This window comes from Arachis ipaensis, chromosome B3 (genome assembly GCF_059453495.1).
Source record: "Arachis ipaensis isolate K30076 ecotype BB chromosome B3, ASM5945349v1, whole genome shotgun sequence".
NCBI classification, from domain to species: Eukaryota; Viridiplantae; Streptophyta; class Magnoliopsida; order Fabales; family Fabaceae; genus Arachis; species Arachis ipaensis.
In genome coordinates this window covers 53932886-53956245 of record NC_142438.1, presented here as the reverse complement: position 1 = coordinate 53956245, position 23360 = coordinate 53932886, and the positions used below count along the sequence as shown (strand labels likewise).

Here is a 23360-nt window from a genome sequence, read left to right as displayed (position 1 = left end):
TCAGCTGACCCACCTGTGCCTCCAAATTTCTAATGGAGGACCTTGTTTTATTCATGAAACTTAGTGTGATCTTAGATAGATCAGAGACTATGGTTGCCAGGCCAGAATGGCTCTGTTTAGAATTCTCTGTCTATTGCTGAGAAGATGATGGAAAAGGCTTGCTATTGCTAAACCTATTCCTTCCACCATTAATATTGAAGCCTTGTTGAGGCTTCTGTTGGTCCTTCCATAAGAAATTTGGATTATTTCTCCATGAAGGATTATAGGTGTTTCCATAGGGTTCTCCCATGTAATTCACCTCTGCTATTGCAGGGTTCTCAGGATTATAAGCTTCTTCTTCAGAAGATGCTTCTTTAGTACTGTTGGACGCAACTTGCAATCCATTCAGACTCTGAGAAATCATATTGACTTGCTGAGTCAATATTTTGTTCTAAGCCAATATGGCATTCAGGGTATCAGTTTCAAGAACTCCCTTCTTCTGAGGCATCCCATTGTTCACAGGATTCCTCTCAGAGATGTACATGAACTGGTTATTTGCAACCATTTCAATGAGTTCCTGAGCTTCTGCAGGGGTTTTCACGTGAAGAGATCCTCCTGCAGAATGGTCCAATGACATTTTTGACAACTCAGATAGACCATCATAGAATATACTTATGATGCTCCATTCTGGAAGCATGTCAGTAGGATACCTTTTGATCAGTTGCTTATATCTTTCCCAAGCTTCATAGAGGGATTCTCCTTCCTTCTGTCTGAAGGTTTAGATTTCCACTCTAAGCTTGCTCATCTTTTGAGGTGGAAAGAATTTGGCCAGAAAAGCACTGACCAGCTTATCCCAAGAGTTCAGGCTATCCTTAGGTTGTTAATCCAACCAAGTTCTAGCTCTGTCTCTTACAGTAAAAGGGAAAAGCATAAGCCTGTAGACCTCGGGATCAACTCCATTGGTCTTGACAGTGTCACAGATTTGCAAGAATTCAGCTAAAAACTGATGAGGATCTTTCATTGGAAGTCCATGAAACTTGCAATTCTACTGCATTAGAGAAACCAATTGAGGCTTAAGCTTAAAATTGTTTGCTCTAATTGCAGGGAGTGAGATGCTTCTTCCATAGAAGTTGGAAGAGGGTGCAATAAAGTCACCAAGCATCTTCCTTGCATCTCCACCATTGTTATTAGGTTCGGCCATGTCTCCTTCTTTTTCGAAAGTTTCTGTCAGGTTCTCTCCAGAGAGTGGTGCTTTAGCTTCCATTAGCTTCATCTTCAGAGTCCTTTCAGGTTCAGGATCAGCTTCAACAAGAATATTCTTATCCTTGTTCCTGCTCATATGAAAAAGAAGAGAACAGAAAAGGAAATATGGAATCCTCTATGTCACAGTATAGAATTTCTTATGTGAGTATAAGAAGAGAAGAATAGAAGAAGGAGAAAAGAAAAATTCGAACACAGAAAAGAAGAGGGGGTTCGAAATATGAGTAGAAGAGAAGTGTTAGTAGATAAATAAATAAATAGAAAGAGATGAGATGAGGGAAGAATTCAAAAATTAAATAAAATAAAATAAAAATACTTTTGTTTTTATTTTAAATATTAGTTATAACTTGAAAATTAAAAAGAGAAATAAAATTTAATTAAAATTTAAGACAATTAGTTAATTAAAAGGAAATTTGAAAAAAAGGGGTTAGTGATTTTCGAAAATAATGAGAGGGAAAAGTAGTTAGGTGGTTTTGAAAAAGATATGATTGAAATAGAAAACTTTTTAAAAATAAACCAAAAAGTCAAGTAGTTAATTGAAAAAGATTTGAAAATCAAATTTGAAAGGGGGAGAAGTTAGAAAAGATTTTGAAATTGATTTTGAAAAAGATATGATTGAAAATCATTTTAAAAAATATTTGAATTGAAAATTAAAAAGATTTGATTTTGAAAATTGAAATTGATTACTTGACTAACAAGAAACTAAAAGATATGATTCTAAAATTTAAAGATTGAACCTTTCTTAATAGGCAAGTAACAAACTCAAAAAATTTTTTGAATCAATCACATTAATTGTTAGTAAAGATTTTGAAAAATATGGAATAAAATAAGAAAAAAAAGATTTTTGAAAATCAATTTGAATTTTCGAAAATATGAAAGAAAAATGAAAAAGATTTTATTTTTGAAAAAGATTTAAAAAAGATAGAATTTTTAAATTGAAAATTTGATTTGACTCATAAGAAACAACTAAATTTTGAAAATTTTTTGAAAAAGTCAACTCAAATATTCGAAATTTATGAGAAGAAAAACGGAAAGATATTTTTTTATTTTTGAATTTTTAATGAAGAAAGAGAAAAACAACAAAAAGACTCAAAACATAAAAATTATGAATCAAAACAAGAAAAATATGCAAGAACACTTTGAATGTCAAGATGAATACCAAAAACACTTTGAAGATCAAGTGAACACCAAGAACTTATTTTTGAAAATTTTTAAGAAAAGACACACATGCAAGACACCAAACTTAGAAATTTTTAATGTTGAGACACTAACAAATTGAAAATGCATATGAGAAACAAGAAAAGATGCAAAACATGAAAATGCAAAGATCAAACAAGGGAAATCTTCAAGAACAACTTGAAGATTATGATGAACACCATGCATGAATTTTTCGAAAATTTTTAGGGAAAATAAAAAGTATGCAATTGACACCAAACTTAAAAATTGACACAAGATTCAAACAAGAAACATCAAATTTTTGGTTTTTATGATTTTATTATTTTTTTTGTAATTTTTCAAAAATTGTTTGGAAAAAGAAAAATAGGGATTTCAAATTTTTAATGAGAATTCCAGGAATCATGCAATGTTAGTCTAAAACTCCGGTCCAGGAATTAGACATGGCTTACTAGCCAGCCAAGCTTTCAGTGAAAGCTTCGGTCCAAAACACTAGACATGGCCAATGGCCAGCCAAGCTTTAACAGATCATTACATACAAAAGCTAAATTGCTGAGAAAGACAAAGAAGCTCTTCTAATGATAGTTGAAACTTCGGTCCACAGGATTAGACATGGCTTAACAGTAGCCAGCTAGGATTCAACATATCTCATGAAACTCTAGAATTCATTCTTAAAAATTCTGAAGAACATAGAATAATTTATTTATTTTTTATTTTTTTTGGAATTTTTTTGAACATAAAAATAAAAAAAAGCTTAAAATTAAAATAAAATTACCTAATCTGAGCAACAAGATGAACCGTCAATTGTCCAAACTCGAACAATCCCCGGCAACGGCGCCAAAAACTTGGTGCACGAAATCGTGATTGTTCATTCCTTGGTAACGGCGCCAAAAGCTTAATACGCACGTTCATAATCTTAGTTCTTTTTCACAACTTCGCACAACTAACCAGGAAGTGCATTGGGTCGTCTAAGTAATAAACCTTACGTGAGTAAGGGTCGATCCCACGGAGATTGTCGACTTGAAGCAAGCTATGGTCATCTTGCAAATCTCAGTCAGGCGGATTCAAATGGTTATAGAGTTTTAATAATCAAAAGATAAATAAAACATAAAATAAAGATAGAGATACTTATGTAATTCATTGGTAAGAATTTCAGATAAGCGTATAGAGATGCGTTGTTCCTTCTGAATCTCTGCTTTCCTACTGCCTTCATCCAATCCTTCATACTCCTTTCTATGGCAAGCTGTATGTTGGGTGTCACCGTTGTCAATGGCTACTTCCCGTCCTCTCAGTGAAAATGGTCCTCTACGGTTTTCCGCATGGCTAATCAGCTGTTGGTTCTCGATCGTGTAGGAATAGGATTTACTATCCTTTTGCGTCTGTCACCACGCCCTACAGTCGTGAGTTTGAAGCTCGTCACAGTCATCCCATCCCAGATCCTATTCGGAATACCACAGACAAGGTTTAGACTTTTCGGATCTCAAGAATGCTGCCAATTGATTCTAGCTTATACCACGAAGACTCTGATCTCACGGAATGGAAGGCTCTGTTGTCAGGAGAGGCAACCATGCATCGTGGACCAGGAATCCAAGAGATACACACTCTAGCTTGTTTTCATGTAGAACAGAAGTGGTTGTCAATCACGCGTTCATAAGTGAGAATGGTGATGAGTGTCACATAATCATCACATTCATCATGTTCTTGTGTGCGAATGAATATCTTAGAATAAGAATAAGCGTGAATTGAATAGAAGAACAATAGTACTTTGCATTAATACTCGAGGAGCAGCAGAGCTCTACACCTTAATCTATGGTGTGTAGAAACACTACCGTTGAAAATACATAAGTGATGGAGGTCAAGGCATGGCCGAATGGCCAGCCCCCTAAACGTGATCTCTAAACATAGAATTTGTCAAATACCAACCAAAGATATGAAATAAATCACTAAAAGTAGTTTTTATACTAAACAAGTAGCTAGGGTTACATAAGATAAGTAAATGATGTAGAAATCCACTTCCGGGCCCACTTGGTGTGTGCTTGGGCTAAGCATTGAGATTTCATGTGTAGAGACTCTTTTTGGAGTTAAACGCCAGGTTGTAGCCTGTTTCTGGCGTTTAACTCTGATTTGCAACCTGTTTTTGGCGTTTAACTCTAGAATAGGGCAGGGAGTTGGCGTTTGAACGCCAGTTTGCGTCGTCAAAACTCGAGCAAAGTATGAACTATTATATATTTCTGGAAAGCCCTGGATGTCTAATTTCCAACGCAATTGAGAGCGCACCAATTGGGTTTTTGTAGCTCTAGAAAATCTACTTCGAGTGCAGGGAGGTCAGAATCCAACAGCATCTGCAGTCCTTCTTCAGCCTCTGAATCAGATTTTTGCTCAAGTCCCTAAATTTCAGCCAGAAATTACCTGAAATCACAGAAAAACACACAAACTCATAGTAAAGTCTCGAAATGTGATTTTTATTTAAAAACTAATAAAAATATATTAAAAACTAACTAAATCATACTGAAAATTTTGTAAAAACAATGCCAAAATGCGTATAAATTATCCGCTCATCAACCACTCTGAACCGACTTGCTGCAGTTATTTCAACACCCCATTTTTACATGAAGTTCCCCACTGTAGAGGGAATTGCTACAATTAGGAGAGATCAAAAGCTGGCACGAAAAAGTTACAATGAGAGCTTTAATTTAAAAGGCAATCCGGGAGGAAAGTAAATCAACACCATCGAACTCAATGGCATTCGAACTTGGGAGGAGTTACATCCTCAACCAGAAGGAGAAATACAACAATTCCAAATCGGAGATCACCCCAAAATAATAACAAGCATAGGGATAAACATAGAAATGGATTGAAAATGAAGCTCATTAATCTACTTAGGGAAAACTCTGACCTCTTCACTTAGAAAGCATCCGATATGTCCGGAATAGATCCCGATGTAATGTCCCATAAGCTTGTAGTGTACCTAGGTTCCCGACATATCTAACAAAGACATTAGAAGCTCGGACCAGAAAGGACATAGGTTGTGAAAGAACAAGTGCATGCCCTACTTGAAGTTGGATTCATAAGAGAGGTAAAATATCCCTTATGGCTGGCGAACGTTGTGCTAGTAAAAAAATAGAATAGAAAATGGAGAATGTGTATGGACTACACCGATCTCAATAAAGCTTGCCCAAGGACTCCCAAGTATCGACGCTCTCGTTAACTCAACTTCAAGATATCGATACTTGTCCTTTATGGACACCTACTCGGGATACAACCAAATCTCGATGTATAAGCCAGACCAAGAAAAGACCTCGTTCATAACCTCAAAGGCTAACTATTGTTACATAGTGATGCCCTTCAGGTTAAAGAACACCGGAGCCACGTATCAACGGTTAATGAACAAAGTGTTTTCACCCCATCTTGGGAAGCTCATGGAGGTCTATGTGGACGATATGCTTGTTAAGACTAAAAATAATTCAGCACTATTGTTCAATCTCTCTGAAATTTTTTCCATAATAAGGAAGAATAAGATGAGGTTAAACCCCTCGAAATGTACCTTTGCAACAAAAGTCGGTAAGTTCTTGGGCTTCATGCTAAAACAAAGAGGCATAGAAGCAAACTCGGACAAATGCCGAGCCATACTCGACATGAAGAGCCCGACATACCTCAAAGAAGTTCAGCAACTAAATGGAAGATTATCAGCTCTATCCAGATTCCTAGCAGGGTCGGCACTAAAATCACTAAAAGCACGAACGTTCCTCTCCGGACACCACAAGATAGCTCCAGAAGAAACAAAATGGAGAAATCTTGGAATCAAGGGTACAGAGGAAGCAAGAAATTGAAAGAAAAGTAGAGGAAGTCTTTCACAATATGAAGGAAATAATTTCAAAGTAAAGAAAGGAGTAAAGGGATAAGGGAAAAACGCCTTATATAAGGGGAACGATAGCAGAGCAGCCGTTACACTCCTTATCAAAATGTGTGCGAACCCCAAGATAAACTGCCGACCTAAAAGATAGCAACGTTCAAAAATTTGAAATACGTCCGAAACCCGACCTGAAAGCTAGAAGATCTATGATGCTTGAGCCCGACTTCTTGGAAAGCTCGGACTCAAGCAGGGCACTGTTCATATCCTTGTCCAAAGTTTAAAGTCAGGCCCACTAAAGAATGAAAGGCCCAACCAGAAGGGTTGATCTTCACTTACCCGACCTCTTTAAAGAGGTCGGATACCGTCAAGAGAGCCCAACTCTGCTTGCCCAAAGCAAGTAACTGCCTCCGCGAATCTCTCCAATATCTCTATCTTCCCTAAAAGATAGACCTCAACAAACTTCCATGATAAAAGGGAATGGTCATCCATCAATAAAGATGGAACTACCGTAACAACGATGGTTATCAAATCTACTATAAATACACTGACACCCCTCAGGTATTATTTACGTTCTAATCTACTAAAAACCTGCCTAAAGCCTTTGCTAAATTAAGCATAGGAGTCTCTTGCAGGTACCACCCTCACCTCCTCATGAGGAACTCGGACGGCGGCACCTCAGAACCAAGAACAAGTCAGTCGCTACCACTAAAGGAGCCTGGACCTCACGTTCAGGCCTAAATCAACATTTTAGGTAACCATCGGAACAGTTACTTTATTAGTTCTCTCCCATTTGTCTTTGATCGGTTCATTCTAGTGTGACCACACTAATTTAATTATAAAACTATTTTCAATTTTGAAACAATAAGCATATATTTTTCTTCTTGATCTTTTGCTCTCTAATAATATTCTATCCCATATAACATAACTAATCTAATTGGCCTACTATGATAAATTTAACCTTATACATATGATTTTTTTATAAATAAATAATTTAATTATTTTATTTAGTAAAATATGTAATTTATAGTGTATTTACTAATTTATAACATATTGATTTATCTCATTTCCAATGTAAACAAAATAATTATGAATGTATCTTATTTACACTGTAAACAAGATATATAAAATTTGAAAAAATACACATCATATTTTGTTTAGATATATATATTATTATTAAAAAAATTACGATTAAAATAATATCAATTTTCTTAAAAACCAACTCATTTGAATTAGTACTCAAAGGAGTATATAAAAAATAGATTAAATTAAATTTATTTTAATTAAAAAAAGATTTTACGAAGGATGAAAAGTTACGTGTAAAAATTAAAACATTGAGTATGTTTGTTAGGGATGAGAGGTTACATGGTCCATAATAAGAGCATATCAGGGATGGAAAGTTATGTGTTATGGTTTACGTGATTATCTCTCCCACTTGTTTCCACTTGTTCTAGTTTTATGATGAGAAAACGTAGTTATCTCTTCCACTTTTTTTCTGGTTTATATACCCCATCAACTTCACAATTCTTTTAATATAATAACTGTCTATGCCTAATATTCTCTCATGCACTAAACGATTCAATTACCGCGTTTCTTCTTATTATGGAATTTGAACATGTACAACCATGTTTTTTTCAAATTTAAATTATGTACTCTTTTTAAGTACTAATTCAAATGAGTTAGTTTTTTAAAAAACATAATGTACTTATTTCAAATGGATAATTTCAAATTACTAGTTTTAAATAGAATAAAGTATCATTTTTGTCCCCAACATTTGGGATAAGCCCCAAAGTTATCCCTAACGTTTAAATCGTCCTATTTAAGTCCCTAAAATTTTAAAATTGACTCAATGTTGTCCTGCCGTTAGGGATCTGTTAATAGAATTGACAATGGGACAAAATTGAGACGATTTTGAAACGTTAGAGACTTAAATAGGACGAAAACGTTAGGGACAAAAACGACACCTGCCTAGAAATAAATTTTAATTTTATCCTTCACTAATATCAATCTTTTACAGTACATATTTATTCAATTACTTTTTAATCACGTTTAAGTAAATTACACTTAATCACATTTCTTTGATTCTGAATAAATTTATTTTTTTTTATAATTTTACTCTTAAAGATTTTTACTCATCATGAAATATTTGTAGAATGACTAGAATCACATTACTTTATTGTATATGTATCATTTTTCCCACAAGTTTATGTACTAGTCATTTTACAAATATTTTATGATGAGTAAAAATTTTTAAGAGTAAAATTATAAAAAAATAAATTTATTTAGAACAAAAACAATGTCATTAAGTATAATTTACTTAGATGTGATTAAAAAATAATTGAATAACTATGTACTATGAAAAATTGATATTATTGAAGGATAAATTTAAAAATTTATGTCTATATATCATTTTTGTCCCTAACGTTTTCGTCCTATTTAAGTTCCTAATGTAACACCCTAATATTCAAATCCTTATGCTCGAGTCATAAGTCAATGATATTACGGTGGTACGAATCTCAGGTGGATTGTTAATATATAATTATAAGTATATTTTAAAGGAGTATTAATCGAGAAGCCTGAAAAGAGTAACAATAAAATCGCGAAGTCGTATCACTCACGTATCGACAACTAAAAGATAAAGCGTGAAGTCGAGAAGCGACATACAGATAAAGGTATGAAGAAGAGTAAGAGAAGGACAATATATATATATATATATAGTCGTGACCCGCGAAGTTTAGGATGGCTAAGGTACAGTATGAAAGTAGTTGACAACAATATCTCCTAATCTATCCCAAAAAAAATATGAGAGCCTTTATAGGCAAGTTCAAAAGAGTTCAATACATAATACAAGCTTTTCAAAGTAAAGGTGGAGAGATTCTAAGCAAAATATAAAGTAGGGAATATAAAGATCTTCGCCATCTCTTAGATAAACCATAGCTCACTTATGAGCACCTGAACCTGTATTTGAAAAACAAGAGATATATACAAAATGAGAACCCCCAACCCATGGGTTCCCAGTACGGTAAACGTGCCAAATAAATACAATGCATTGTAATAAAAACTCACTAAGCATCCTAAACTTCCTTTCACCAAATATTCATCCTATGTTCTCGCTAATCCATGAATAGGCAACGACAAGGTCACAATAAAGAATAAGTACCCATTGCCGAGGATTGACGATCTCATGGATCAGTTACAAGGAGCTGGGGTTTTCTCCAAGATCGATTTGCGATCCGGTTATCACCAGATATGGGTGAGGGGTGAGGACATCCCTAAGACCACTTTCAGGACTCGTTATGGTCATTACGAGTATGCTGTAATGTCTTTTGGGTTGACAAACACTCCTGCAGTGTTTATGGATTATATGAACAGAGTCTTCCATCCGTTTCTGGATAAATTCGTTGTTGTCTTCATTGACGACATACTGGTTTATTCCAAAACTGAAGAGGAGCATGCGGAACACTTGAGGACCGTGTTGCAGATACTGAAGCAAAAGAAACTCTATGCGAAACTGTCTAAATGTGAATTCTGGAAGAGTGAGGTGAAGTTTCTGGGTCACGTGGTGAGCAAACAGGGGATAGCTGTAGATCCTTCTAAGGTGGAAGCAGTGATGGAGTGGAGGCAACCAACCTCAGTAACTGAGATAAGGAGTTTTCTGGACTTAGCTGGCTACTACCGGAGATTCATCAAGGGCTTTTCGCAGATAGCTTTGCCATTGACAAGGTTGACCCACAAGGATGCGCCGTTTGTTTGGACTCCTGAGTGTGAAGAGAGCTTTCAAGCGTTGAAGCAAAAGTTGACCACCGCTCTTGTGTTGGTGTTACCTGAGCCGAATGAACCATTTGAGGTGTACTGTGATGCCTCACTAAAAGGTCTATGGTGCATGCTGATGCAGCATCGTAATGTGGTGGCGTATGTCTCACGACAATTGAGACCTCATCAAGTTAACTACCCTATGCACGATTTGGAACTTGCTGCAGTTGTGTTTGCCTTGAAGGTATGGAGGCATTACCTCTGTGGGGTTAAGTTCCAAGTTTTCTCTGATCACAAGAGCTTGAAATATCTCTTTGATCAGAAAGAGCTTAATATGCGGCAGAGGAGGTGGATGAAATTACTGAAGGACTACGACTTTGAGTTGAATTACCATCCGGGGAAGGCAAATGTAGTGGTGGATGAATTCAGTCGAAAGTCGTTGTACGCTGCTTGGATGATGCTTCGAGAAGAGGAGTTGCTCAGGGCATTCGAGAGTCTAAAGATTGGTGTTCAAGAAGTGTCTGGAACCCTGTGTTTGAGTCAATTACAGATCTCAAGTGACTTTAAATCCAAACTCCTAAAGGCTCATGAAAATGATGACATGTTACCGAAGGTGTTGCTAGCTATTGAGCAAGGAAAGTGGTGGAAAGTGTCAGAGGATCAGGATGGGCTATGGAGATTCAAGGATAGGATCATAGTGCCGGACGTTGGCACTTTGCGGTAAGATATCTTAAAGGAAGCACACAAAAGCGGATTTTCTATCCACCCGGGGAGTACTAAGATGTACCATGATTTAAAGGCAATGTTTTGGTGGCCCGGTAATGAAGAATGATGTGGCGGAATATGTTTCAAAGTGTTTAACCTGTCAGAAAGTAAAGAGCGATCATCAGAGACCTTCCAGGACGTTGCAACCCTTAGAAGTTCTGCAATGGAAATGGGAGGAAATGTCAATCTCCGCTATGTTGGCATGAAGCTGGAGAGAAAATCTTGTTGGGGGCGGAGATGATAGCTGAGACTATCGAACAAGTCAAGAAAATCCGAGATAGGATACTCACTGCGCAGAGTTGTCAGAAAAGTTACACCGATCAGAGGCGGAAGCCCTTGGAATTTGAGAAAGGAGACCATATTTTCCTTAAAGTTACTCCAACCACAGGAGTAGGTAGGGCAATTAAAGCGAAGAAGTTGAATCCTCGATACATCGGTCCATTTCAGATCCTTGAGAGGGTTGGACCGGTGGCATATCGGATGGCTCTACCACCCCACCTTTCGAACCTGCACGACGTATTTCACGTGTCGCAGCTTCGGAAGTATACTCCTGATACTAGCCATGTGTTAGAATCTGAATCAGTTCAGTTAAAAGAAGATTTGACGCTTCCAGTGGCTCCAGTCAGAATTGACGATACGAGTATCAAACGGTTGCGTAGGAAAGAGGTTTCGTTAGTCAAAGTGGCATGGAGTCGAGGCGATGTTGAGGAGAACACTTGGGAACTTGAGTCGGAGATGCGAACTGAATATCCGCACTTATTCTCAGGTAACTGAATTCGAATTTTGTGGGCAAAATTCCCAATTAGGTGGGTAGAATGTAAAACCCGGTTAATTAATGACTAATTAATCCATAAATTAGAATTTATTCTAGAAAGCCAAAAATGTGATTTTTATGGCTTAATTTGATAGAGAAGATTAAAACAAGAATTTCGATACCAATTTTAAAGGAATCGGCCCAAGATTGGACTGAACGGGCCAAACCGAGCCAACCGGACCCATATTGGGCCCTTGGCCCAACCAAACTAAACCTAAAACCCTTATTTCAACACTCTCTCTCCTCCCTTAAACCCCAAACATGGTGGGCAGCCATGGAAGGGAAGAAAACTCTTCCAAAAACATAAACTCTCACTTGATCTTCAAACCACCATAACTTTTGATCTGGAGCTCCGATTGCCGCACCGTTTGCGGCCACGCATTCTTGAGGTAAACCACGAGTTTAGCCCAATTTTCTTAGCCTTAAATTCAAATTTTATGGTGAAAAATTGTTGATATTTTGGGCTCTTTGATGTTATAGGATCCAACTAGCTTGAAGGAGAGTCTTAATCTTGTCTCCTTGATCCTTGGGTGTGGTAAGATTCTCAACCCTAGTAGAATTTGTGGGTTTATGATGTTTGGGTATTGATTTACTGTGTTTGGATGTGATAATTGTGGTTAGGTAGTGTATATATGTGTGTTGGAGCTTGATTGAGGTTTTGGAAAGCTTGGAAAAGGGCTTTGGTGTGCTAAAAATCTGTTCTTGGGGGTGTTGAAGCTTTGAGAGCTTGTGAAAAAAGGTGATTTGGAGGTGTTCCGGGTTAAGCGGAAAAGCGGCTAAGGTATGGTCTCGGTTTCCTATATCTAAAATGTAATGTGGTGTGAAAACTTAGGCTAGAGGCCCTAAGATAGGATTTAAATGGTTGATGTTGTTGAATGGTTGAGATAAATTATGTGGTTATGTATATGATTCATGAATATTGATGTTTTGATGGGGTGATGCATGAGAGATATGCATGTTTTGATATATGCTTAATGATTGATTGAGGTTGAATTGTGGGTGAAGCCATATTGATGGTGAGGGTGGTATTGATTGTGTGTATTGATGGTTGATTAGAAATGGTATTGTTGGGAATTGGGATGAGAACATATGTATAATATGATATTGTGTTTGAAGTTGAGTTACTTAGTTGAGATTGGTTAAAATGATTGAATTGGTGGGTTATGATTTGATAAAAATGTTAATGTATGAATTGAGGAGGCTTGAGGTTAATTTTTGGTATGTTTTGGTTGATTTTAAAAAGGGTTGGAATTGGTTTGTTTTGAAAATGGCACTTTGTGGTTTTGTATGAAAATGTGGTTTTTGGGCATACTTTGAGGGAGCATAACTTGGACTCCAGATCCCCGATTTGTGCCAAACTTATTTAGAAATAAAATTGGATCCGGGATGTTTATGCCGTTTGAAGAACAGGTGAAAAATGATTTGGAATGGAGAAGTTATGCCCGTCAGAAGATTGGGGTTTGAAACTATGAATTCTGCAGCTTTTTAACTTAGTAAAATTTTTGGCAGAACGCACTGCCACGCGTATGCGTGGCCGATGCGCACGTGTCGTTTTCAAACGTTTGCTACCACGCGTGCGCCTGGCCGACATGTACGCATTGATGAGCTGAATTGATTGCCTAGCCAAATTCCCGAGAGTTGTGCGGGAATTGCGCTGGTTTTGTGCGTGGGGCACAAAACGCACCACGCATACGCGTGGCTGACGCGCAGGCGTCACTTGGCTTTTCTCCCATCCACGCGCGTGGGCGACGCTTACGCGTCACTGTGACTTTGCTGTTTTCCACACGTGCGCGTGGGCGACGCGTACGCGTGACCCTGTTTTCATCCCAAAGTTGATTTTTGAGTTTTCAAAGCCAAATTTCAGACTTCTAAGCCTCCGATCTCACCCCTTATGTCTTAAAACCTTATGATATGCCTAGCAATGGAAAAGGCTAGCGAATGTGGTAGCTTGTGGATGAAGAAAAGGGAGAATTAATGATTAAAGATGATCATAGATCATTGTATGAGATATGGAGGATGAATGTGGAAGTGCTTGATATGCCATGAGTCGAAGGGCTGTAATTGTTAATGAATTTGGTGGTTATGGATTGTATTATGAGCCAAATGGCTAAGATATTGCCAAGTTATGGCTGAGTATGATTGCATATATGCATATTGAATGAAATGTGAATGTTGCACTTCCACTATTTGAGATACGAGTTTCCCTGGGAGAAAGCAGTGGCTAGCCACCATGTGCTCCAGGTGGAGACTCGATACTCTGCTGACCCTATGTCGTAAGTGTGGCTGGACACTGTGAAAGTTCCAGATGAGCTCACCCCCGTGAATATACACCAGTGAGGGTGTTGGATATGAATTATGATTTATGTTATGAATAACTCGAGTTGGGGATGCACGACAGAGGGACAGTCCAATGGTTAGCTACCAGGACTTGTCGGGTTGGCTTTATAACTGACAAATGAGACTCATCAGCCATTAGGACAGGCATACATCATATGCATATTATGTGAATTGTTTGGAATTGCCTAATTGACTGCATATTACTTGCTAATTGTCTAAATGCCGTATCTGTTTCCTATTTGTATATCTCTTTGTTTGATATAACTGTGTTTGCGATATTATATTACTGCTGGTGGTTGGGAGGTCTGCAGGATTTGGAAAGGAGAATGTTAGTTAGACTGAAGATCTTTAGTCAGTTGCCATTTATGGTTTAGTCTGTTTATAAGCTTTGATTTTATCTGGTAGAAGTTCTAGGATTGCCTTCGGCTTTCCCAGGACATTACATGTTAGATCTGTAGGTACTGTTACCATACTGAGAACCTCCGGTTCTCACCTATGCGGATTTTGTGGTTTTCAAATGCAGGACGTGAGGCTCCTCACTGTGGTATGCTGGAGACTTCTGGATTAGCGAAGATCCTTGGTTCTCGGGACTTTATTTTGGTTTTATATAGATACTTACTATCTCCACTAAATAAATGTGTATATATACTGTTTGACTCCTCTTAGAGGTTGTTTTGGAGAATAGGTCTTGTTAGCTTGTCCTTGGGGCTTCCCTTGGTTTCTTACCTTATGTTTATATTTATATAAGTATACTTTTATGCTTGGACCGGTTATCTTCGCAAACCGGGTCTTGAGCTTTGATAATTGTACCTTTGGCACTCTTTTGTTTATGGTTTCACGTTAGTCTATCCTTTATCTGTTTTGTTACGTTATCAATCGGAGGGTTGCGCTTTTCTATTTAACGGTTTTGTTCTACCCCTTTTTTTTCAAAGGCTCCTAGTTATAAACATTTTTCACACTACTATATGTACTAAATTTTTATTTCTAGAGGTCGTAATACCTCGCCACCTTTGTCTTATGACTTAAGCATAAGGCTCTGTGTGGTAGGGTGTTACACCTAACATTTCAAAATCGTCTCAATTTTGTCCCGCAATCAATTCTATTAACAGATTCCTAACGGCAAGACAACATTGAGTCAATTTTGAAACGTTAGGGACTTAAATAGGACGATTTAAACGTTAGGGACAACTTTGAGACTTACCCCAAACGTTGTGGTCAAAAACGATACTTTACTCTTTTAAATACGTAGCGTAATAGTTTGAGATATAACTTTTAAAAACTGGATTAATTTAAAAATAAAAATTAAATTGATATTATTTTAATCGTAATTTTTTAATAATAATACACATATTTTGTTTATGAGATATATTCATAATTATTTCTTTTACACTATAAAAAAAATAAACTAATGTGATATAAATTGATAAATACAGTACAAATTATATATTTCGATGAAATAATTAAATATTTATTTATAAAAAAAATCCCTTATATATATGCAACTTTATTCTATGTTTAAGCATATAATTAACACCTCTCTGTCCTTAAGAAAAATTGAAAACATTAAAACATAAAGAATAAAATTGTTTAGTTATACATGTTTCCGTTTTAGCAAGAAAGTGTAATATATTAAAATGAAGTGAGGTTTGTAGTGTTAGTGTATACGTGGGAGTGTGTTATAAACTTATAATAAGTAGGGGACATGAAGAGAAGAGAAGTGAAATAATTTAAGAACAAGTTGGGACAGTTGGTAGGGAAGGTTCCCTCCAACAGTTATTTGTGCCGTGAATCTCGCTCCCTGCTTCTTTCTCAGGACTCCATTATTGAACTTGTACTCTTATATGTGTCTTCACTGTACATTTTTGGAACTTATACTATTATCTCAATTTTGCCACATAACTTTTTATTTTTTATTATTTAAAAATAATTGGTAATGTCTCAGGCTCCATTTGTCATTATCTAATTCTAATACCAATATTGAATTGGTCGATCAGTAAGCAAATTTCCTTCTTTTTTTTTAACTGATTTTAAATTTAAGTCCTAAAAGTTAAAGTAATAAATGGTCACAATTTTTTAAACCAAATTAAATACTAAGACTCAATAGATAATAGGATTTTAGATGCCAATAACAAAGATAGGAAAAAAATTGCCATGATTGGTTGGTATTTATTATTATCGGTCCTCTTAAAGGAACATAAATTAAATTTCAGCAAAATATAAAATAACTTTTCACATTCAAAATTTCAACAACGGTACATCCAAAATTTATTATGGCTTATTATTATTATTATTATTATTATTATTATTATTATTATTATTATTGGAATAATTCGGTGAAATTTGGCGTCCAATATTCTTTTTCAATTTTAGTGCTTATAACTTTTCCATGATCTATGCAATTTTCTTTTATTATTATCATTAAGTAAACTAATTTTTGTTATTGTCAATGTGTCGCTCATTTTTTATAACTACCATCCACGAAAAAGAAACCATGATCTTTCACTTATGATAAAGATGAAATTAATGCATGTTTGGGCGCCATTATTTTGTTAAAAAAAGATCTTTTTTCAATGAAAAAGATCTTTTTTTATTTTTTAACGTGTTTGGTAAATTTCTAGTAGTAAAAGTAAAAGCACTAATAAAATCAAAAAAATATTTTTTTTGAGAAGATGTAATTTACATCTTTTTTTAAAAGATCTTTTTTCCTTAAAAAAAGATGTTTTTCATGTAATAAATAAACAAAAAAGTACTTTTATATTGTTATACCCAAACATAATTGATTGATAAAAAGACTTTTTTACATGAGATATCCAAACATAAAATTACTTTTACTTCTCTATAAGATCTTTTAAAAAAAGATAACTCGAAAAAAGATCTTTTTTAAAAAGCTCACCCAAACAAGCCTAAGATAGATTAATAACAAGTACGAAGGTAAAGGTCGCTAATTAAGATGCAAATTATTATAGAGATTAAGGTTTCCTCTAATTGGCCCTTCACTGTAATAGGCAACTCTCAGGAATCACCAATTGATAATGAATAGTTGCTAAATTTAATTTGTTGGTCTTTTTTACAAGGAAGAAAAGTGATCTTGTTGGTCAATAAGAGGGTTGTTGCTGTCCATGCGAATGTGATGAGAAGATTATTAAAATTATATTAAATACATATATTATTATTATTGAACATATACAAGTTAACATTATTAGCTAAGCTAATTTCTTAGTCCCAAACGATAAATAAACATTTAACTTGGTGCTAGTTTAGAGAAGTTACACACTTGTACCCAAAACATATATTAGCTAATCAAGCTCATTTTTTATTTCCAAGAATATAAAATATTTTAACACACTGGTATATATAGTTAAACAATAAAATAACTGTAAAATTCCTTTTCAATCCCATTTTTTTTAAATTTTAGATAATCTGCACCTTAATAATTAGAAAATGACAATCTATCCCTTTTTTTTTTATTAGACGCATAAGTCTTTCTGTGAGAATTTTTAATAAAGGATATCAAAAAATACTTACGTATAACATAACTTCTATTACTTGACCTTTATTAGTCGTACGTGAATGATAACCATTTCATTGAGACTCTTTAGTTCTTTCATAATTATCACAATAATGTCTCAATCAAATGGTTGTTATTATCATCTATGTATATTAAATTATTGTGTTGTTTTTATTTGTTATCTTTTCTTCTAGAAAGAAAATTTGTTATATTTATCTTTTTCTAAGTTAGTTATACTTATCTTTGTCTAATAGAATCATCTAGAGATTTTGGTTGTTTTATCTTATTTTAAAATTCAAAATCAGTTTAGTAATTAGTATAAATAGGTTGCATTGTTCTCCTATATACAACAACAACATACAATAAAAAAAATTTATTTTTTCTTTTCTTATTTTTTCATAGTTTTATTATGGTATTAGAGTCATGTTATCCTTTTTGAGGAGAATATATAAGCTATCATCTTTTTGGTGAGAAATCACCATGTTTCTTTTTTAACTCCCTCCCACAATAAATAATCAATCTTTCAATTTGGTTCAGAATCCAACCTTTCAACTCCCTTTGAAGATCACTCTTATTACGCGCTACGCGCCCTCTTAAGATCAATCTTATCGCGCTTTATGCGCATTCTGAAGATCGCTGCTTACTCTTTCTCCCTCAAGCACAGCATCTCCTTCTATGTTTCTGCATACTTTCATCTTTTCTTTTCTTATCCTTCCGAATCCAATAGACCCAAAATTGTGGCGCTCTACGTGCCCTCTATCATCGCGCTCTACAGACCTTCTGAAGATCGCTGCTTGCTCTCTTTCCCTCAAGTACGGCATCTTCTTCTATGTTTCTGCATCACCGCGCCACACGTGTCTTCTTCAACTATTTCATCGGAACTTATCCAAATTGTGGATTATTGACATCTTCCATCCACCAGCTTACGGGAGCATATTAAATTCTTGTGTTACAAAGACATTACTACAAGCTTTGTACCATTCAAGGTGCCGTTGATTTTATATTTGATGCTGGTCAGTCTTTGTTTGAGAGGTGTAGCATAAATGTGATTGGAAGGGCATTAAAAAAAGGGTTTGTAGGATATATAACAGTACAAGGGAGGACAAGTCCAAAGAATTCAAATGGGTTTATATTTAAGAATTGCAATGTCTTAGAAAATGGTACTGCTGTTTTCGGAAGGCCTTCGAGACCTTATGCTAGAGTTTTTTTCTTCAACACAAACATGTCCGACATTGTTCAACCCTCTAGTTGAGACCCATGAAAATTCTCTCAACATGAGGATCACATTATGTTTCCAAAGTATGATAATTTTGGACCAGATTCTGATATTAGACTAAAAAAATTGGATTTAGAGACAATTAATATGATGACAAGTATGAATTTCATAGACTCCCAAGAATGGCTTGATCACAACTAACTGTTTTAGAAAGAATAACAACATACAATAAAAATCATTCATCTTTTTTTTCTTATTATTTCATAATTTTATTAATGAAGGACAGATGAAAATCAAATTAAACAAGCTAATATCATATGTAAGTATTATTTTTTGTTACTTTTTGTCGAAAATTTTTGTAGAAGGGTTCATGTGTCTAACGAAAAGAAAAAATAAGAGATGAATTATCATTTTTCAATTGTTAAAGTACGGCTCGTCTAAATTAAAAAAAAAAAGATAGGAATAAAAGAAATTTTGACTCATAAAATAATGGCATAATTCTAATATTCAGCAATATATTAGGATCTATTATAAACAAAAAAAAAATATAAAAACTAACTTTTAATAAATTAATAAAATATTAGCTAATTTTAAAGTTTAGATTATAATTTAGAATTTAAAATTAAAAATTTATGAATTAGAGTCTAAAATTTAAGATAAATAAAATAATTTAAAAAAATTAATTGAAAAAATTTATTTCCTAGTATTGCTCTATAAAAAAGGAAAAAATAATAAGATCAATTGTACTTCATTAGATTGAAATATATAAGCAGGAATCGGACTCAAGTGAAAGGAAGAGGGGGCAATTTGCCCCCAACAAAGATTTTGAAAAAAAAAACAAATAATTATATATAGATGTTTGTATTTACTTTCTTGTTATATTATATTTTTTTAAAAATAAAATATAAATTATTTTTTTTGTGTTTTATGTTAAATTTTTTTTATTAAACTTAACATACAATAAATATTATCTTGTTAGATTTGATTTAGTATAAAATTAATAATAAATAAATAAATCACCTAAAAAAGAGTGACAATTAATTTTATGATACTAGCTAATTAGTTAATAATTAAATTGAAATCTAATTTTTTAACTAAATACAACTTAAATTATTAGTGATTTTTTCAAAATTGATCAAAATTTATTTAAGATAAAAAATATATTATCTATATATTGATATACTTTATTGATATTTTTTATTAAAATGGTCTTGATTATAATAACTATTTTGGTCAAAAAATATTTTAAATTATAATGCTATTCCGTTTGCGCTTCTTTCCAGCAGTTCTGTCTGCATTCTATTTCAGCAGTTCTCTCTCTGATCGTGCTCTATATGCTCTCTCTCTTATCGCGCTCTTCGTGCCCTCTGAAGATCAATCTTATCGCACTCTACGCGCTCTCTCACTCTTATCGCGCTCTACACGCTCACTGAAGATCGCTGCTTGTTCTTTTTCCCTTAAGCACAACATCTCTTTCCTCTCTTATCACGCCCCTCTCTCTTATCATGCTATACGCGCACTCTCTTTTATCGCGCTCTACTCGCTCCCTCTTATCGCGTTCTACGCGTTCTTTGAAGATCAATCTTCTCGCGCTCTACGCGCACTCTTATCGCGCTTTATGTGCCCTCTAAAGATCACTCTTATCACGCTCTACACGCTCTCTGAAGATCGCTTCTTGCTCTTTCTCCCTTAAGCACAACATTTCGTTCTATGTTTCTGCATCACCGTGTCGCACGCGTCTTCCTCAACTATTTCATCAGAGCTTATCCAAGCTGTGGATTATTGACATCTTCCATCCACCAGCTTGCGGGGGCATATTAAATTCTTATTTTATTTTTATTTGTTATCTTATCTTTTTCTTCTAGAAACAAAATTTGTTATTCTTATCTTTTTCTAAGTTAGTTATTCTTGTCTTTCTCTAATAGAATCATCTAGAGATTTTCGTTGTTTTAGCTTATTTTGAAATTTAAAATCAGTTAAGTAATTAGTATAAATAAATAGCAAGTTCTCCCCTACAACAACAAACAATAAAAATTTCTTCATCTTTTATCTTCTCATTCTTTTACAATTTTATTAGATAGAGCATTGAACAAATGATGTGCAAATCCAATTTTTTTTATTTTACATTTTATATCATCTAAATTTAAAATTTTAAAAATTTATAATTTAAAATTTAAATTTTTTAATTTATTTTTCAAAAAGTTAACTTTTTTCTTGAGTAGTGTAGATTACATAAGTAAAAAGATACAAAAAAAATGAATAATTTTAATTCAAATTTTTTAAAAAATTATAATTAAAACTTTTGAATTATAAAATTCAAAATTTGGATAAACTATGCATACTAGGGTTTGGGTGCTTTGCTAGGATTTGGGTGTTTGTGAGCCTTTTTCAAGTGGAATCTTAATTCTGATTCAAACGTGGAGGTTTCTTCTTATACGTAAAATAAAAATATGGGAGACAAAGGGCAAGGTCCCAGAAGTGAGGAGGAAAAGGAGGGAGTCATCCTTTTTGATACCTCAGATATTTAAGGGGGGGTTGGAGGAGTGCGAAGGAGTCTTGTTCAGATTACTATCAGATAAAAAGCTTCACCATTGGTACGATTGAACCTGCAATAACGGCAATATGGAGGCATCCAGATAGATTACGGAAGGTGGATAATAGAAATAACAAATTCTAATTCTTTTTTGACAAGGTACAAGACATGAACCGAATCAAAAAAGAAGTTTCTTGACTGTTTAAGAATTTCATACTTAACATTAAGAGGTGGATAGAGGAGATGGATATTGAAAAAGAAGATTTTTCCAATGTTCTTATATGGATTCAACTATGGAGGATGCTAGTTGTGGATGTGGACCTGTTTCTAATGAGAGGGCAGGAGACTCGGGTAGTAAAAGTGAGAGTCAACCTGGATGTAACCCAAAAATTAAAACAAGCGATCAAAATTGCAGGACTTAACAGAAGAATCATGGAAATCCATTTGAAATATGAGTGAATTGGTTGCTTCTATTCGGTATGCGGACATTTGGGCCATGAAATACGAAACTGTATCGAAGGATCTAATGAAGGTGAGAAAGAGCAAGGTGAAAAGGAGATCTGGGGTGAATGGCTAAAGGCTGAGCAAATTGGAAAGCGAATAGAGGTGTTGAAGGAGAATTCAGATCCCATGAAAAACAAACCAAATTGGAAACCAGAAAATAAAATGAAAAAACCTACCCCTATTAACCTTCTAAGAAAATTCAGTGATCTATCAATAGACGATAAAGGGGCAAAACAGCAAAAGGACCAAGTAAAAGTCATTGAAGATAAGGAGGACGGAACCGGAGAGGCTTCTGAACGACTAAATCAAGGAAGGGAGATTATGGAAGTATTGGGGGAGATTGTATAGGTGCCGAATATGAATGAAAACATTATACAACATCAAGCCATGACAAGCCTTCTACTATCCCTCATACAAGCCGAATCACAACAAGAAAAAAAAGATTCAAAATAAAATATCTGGCAAGGCAGGGAGGAACGAAGATGAATATGATGATATGAGTGAAGAGAAGGAGCAGTGACTTGGAGGAAGACCTGGATAGACAACAGGAGGGGATAGAAGGAATAGAGGTTGCTGAAATAGGGGAGAGTGCCATCTCGAATTTGGCACTCCAACCCCAATAAAAATGTTGATGTGGAACTGCCGGGGGGGTTGGGAAAATCCCTTGCAGTTCACAACATCTAAGGAAAAGGAGATCTCATTCCCTTGATTTATTGTTTTTATGTGAATCCAAAAACAACTCATCGTTTGTTAGTACACAGTGTAAGAAGCTGGGTTTCAAGATTTCATTTTGTGTGGAGCCACAAGGAATTGGTGGTTGTTTGGTGCTTCCATGAAAGGAGATTTAGATTAATATTGAGGAAACTGCATCCTTTTTCATACAATTTAGCTGGTTAGAACCAAACAGTGGCAAGAAATGGAGCTTTTTTGGAGTTCACTTGCATAGAAAAGAGAATCAAAGGAAAGCTCAATTTGAAAAGGTACAACAATATTTAAATTCTGTTAACTCTGTGTACCTTATCATTGGATATTTCAATGTTATTCTTGCTCATTATGAAAAAGAGGGCGGAAAGCCCAAATCAGCTAATTCTATACGTGAATTTCAAAATTTTGTTGATAAAGGCAACCTTAGAGATTTAATATTTGAAGGGCCTAAATTTACATGGTGTAATAGATATTATGGAGGTAATTTAATCAGGGAGAGATTCTTAGTATCTCAGGATTGGATGGTGGCATACCTGAATGTAAAAATTGTTCATTCAGATGATCATGGATCTAATCATAGACTTCTCCTTTTAACTCTGAAATGTCCCAAACGGAAGATAAACCGCAGGTTTCGCTTTCAGGAGAGGTGGTATGAGGAGGAACAAGTGAGAAGAATTGTTAAAGAGACATGGCAGATTCATTGTATAGGTTCGACTATGTTCATATTGGCGAATAAACTCAAGAATGTTTGTCACAAGTTAGTGCAGTGGCAAGCTACTAATTCATACAACTCTGAAAAGTAGATTCAAGATACTAAAAGGAAGCTGGAGGAAGAAAAAATGAAAGCTCATGAGGCAGATAGAAATCGAATATTAACCTTTGAATCAACTTTACAAGAAGCATATGAGAAAGTGGAGCGATATTGGAAGGAGAAATCAAGGGTAAAATGGCTTAAATGGAGAG

At 34.8% G+C, this 23360-nt stretch overlaps 1 non-coding gene across 1 annotated transcript; it reads left to right on the top strand.

The window, feature by feature from the left end:
- Positions 1–670: 670 nt before the first annotated feature.
- LOC148570665 (small nucleolar RNA R71) lies at positions 671–778 on the top strand. The gene has a single exon (XR_015908736.1). It is a non-coding gene; the product is annotated as a small nucleolar RNA R71 (small nucleolar RNA).
- The last annotated feature ends 22582 nt before the right edge of the window (positions 779–23360 follow it).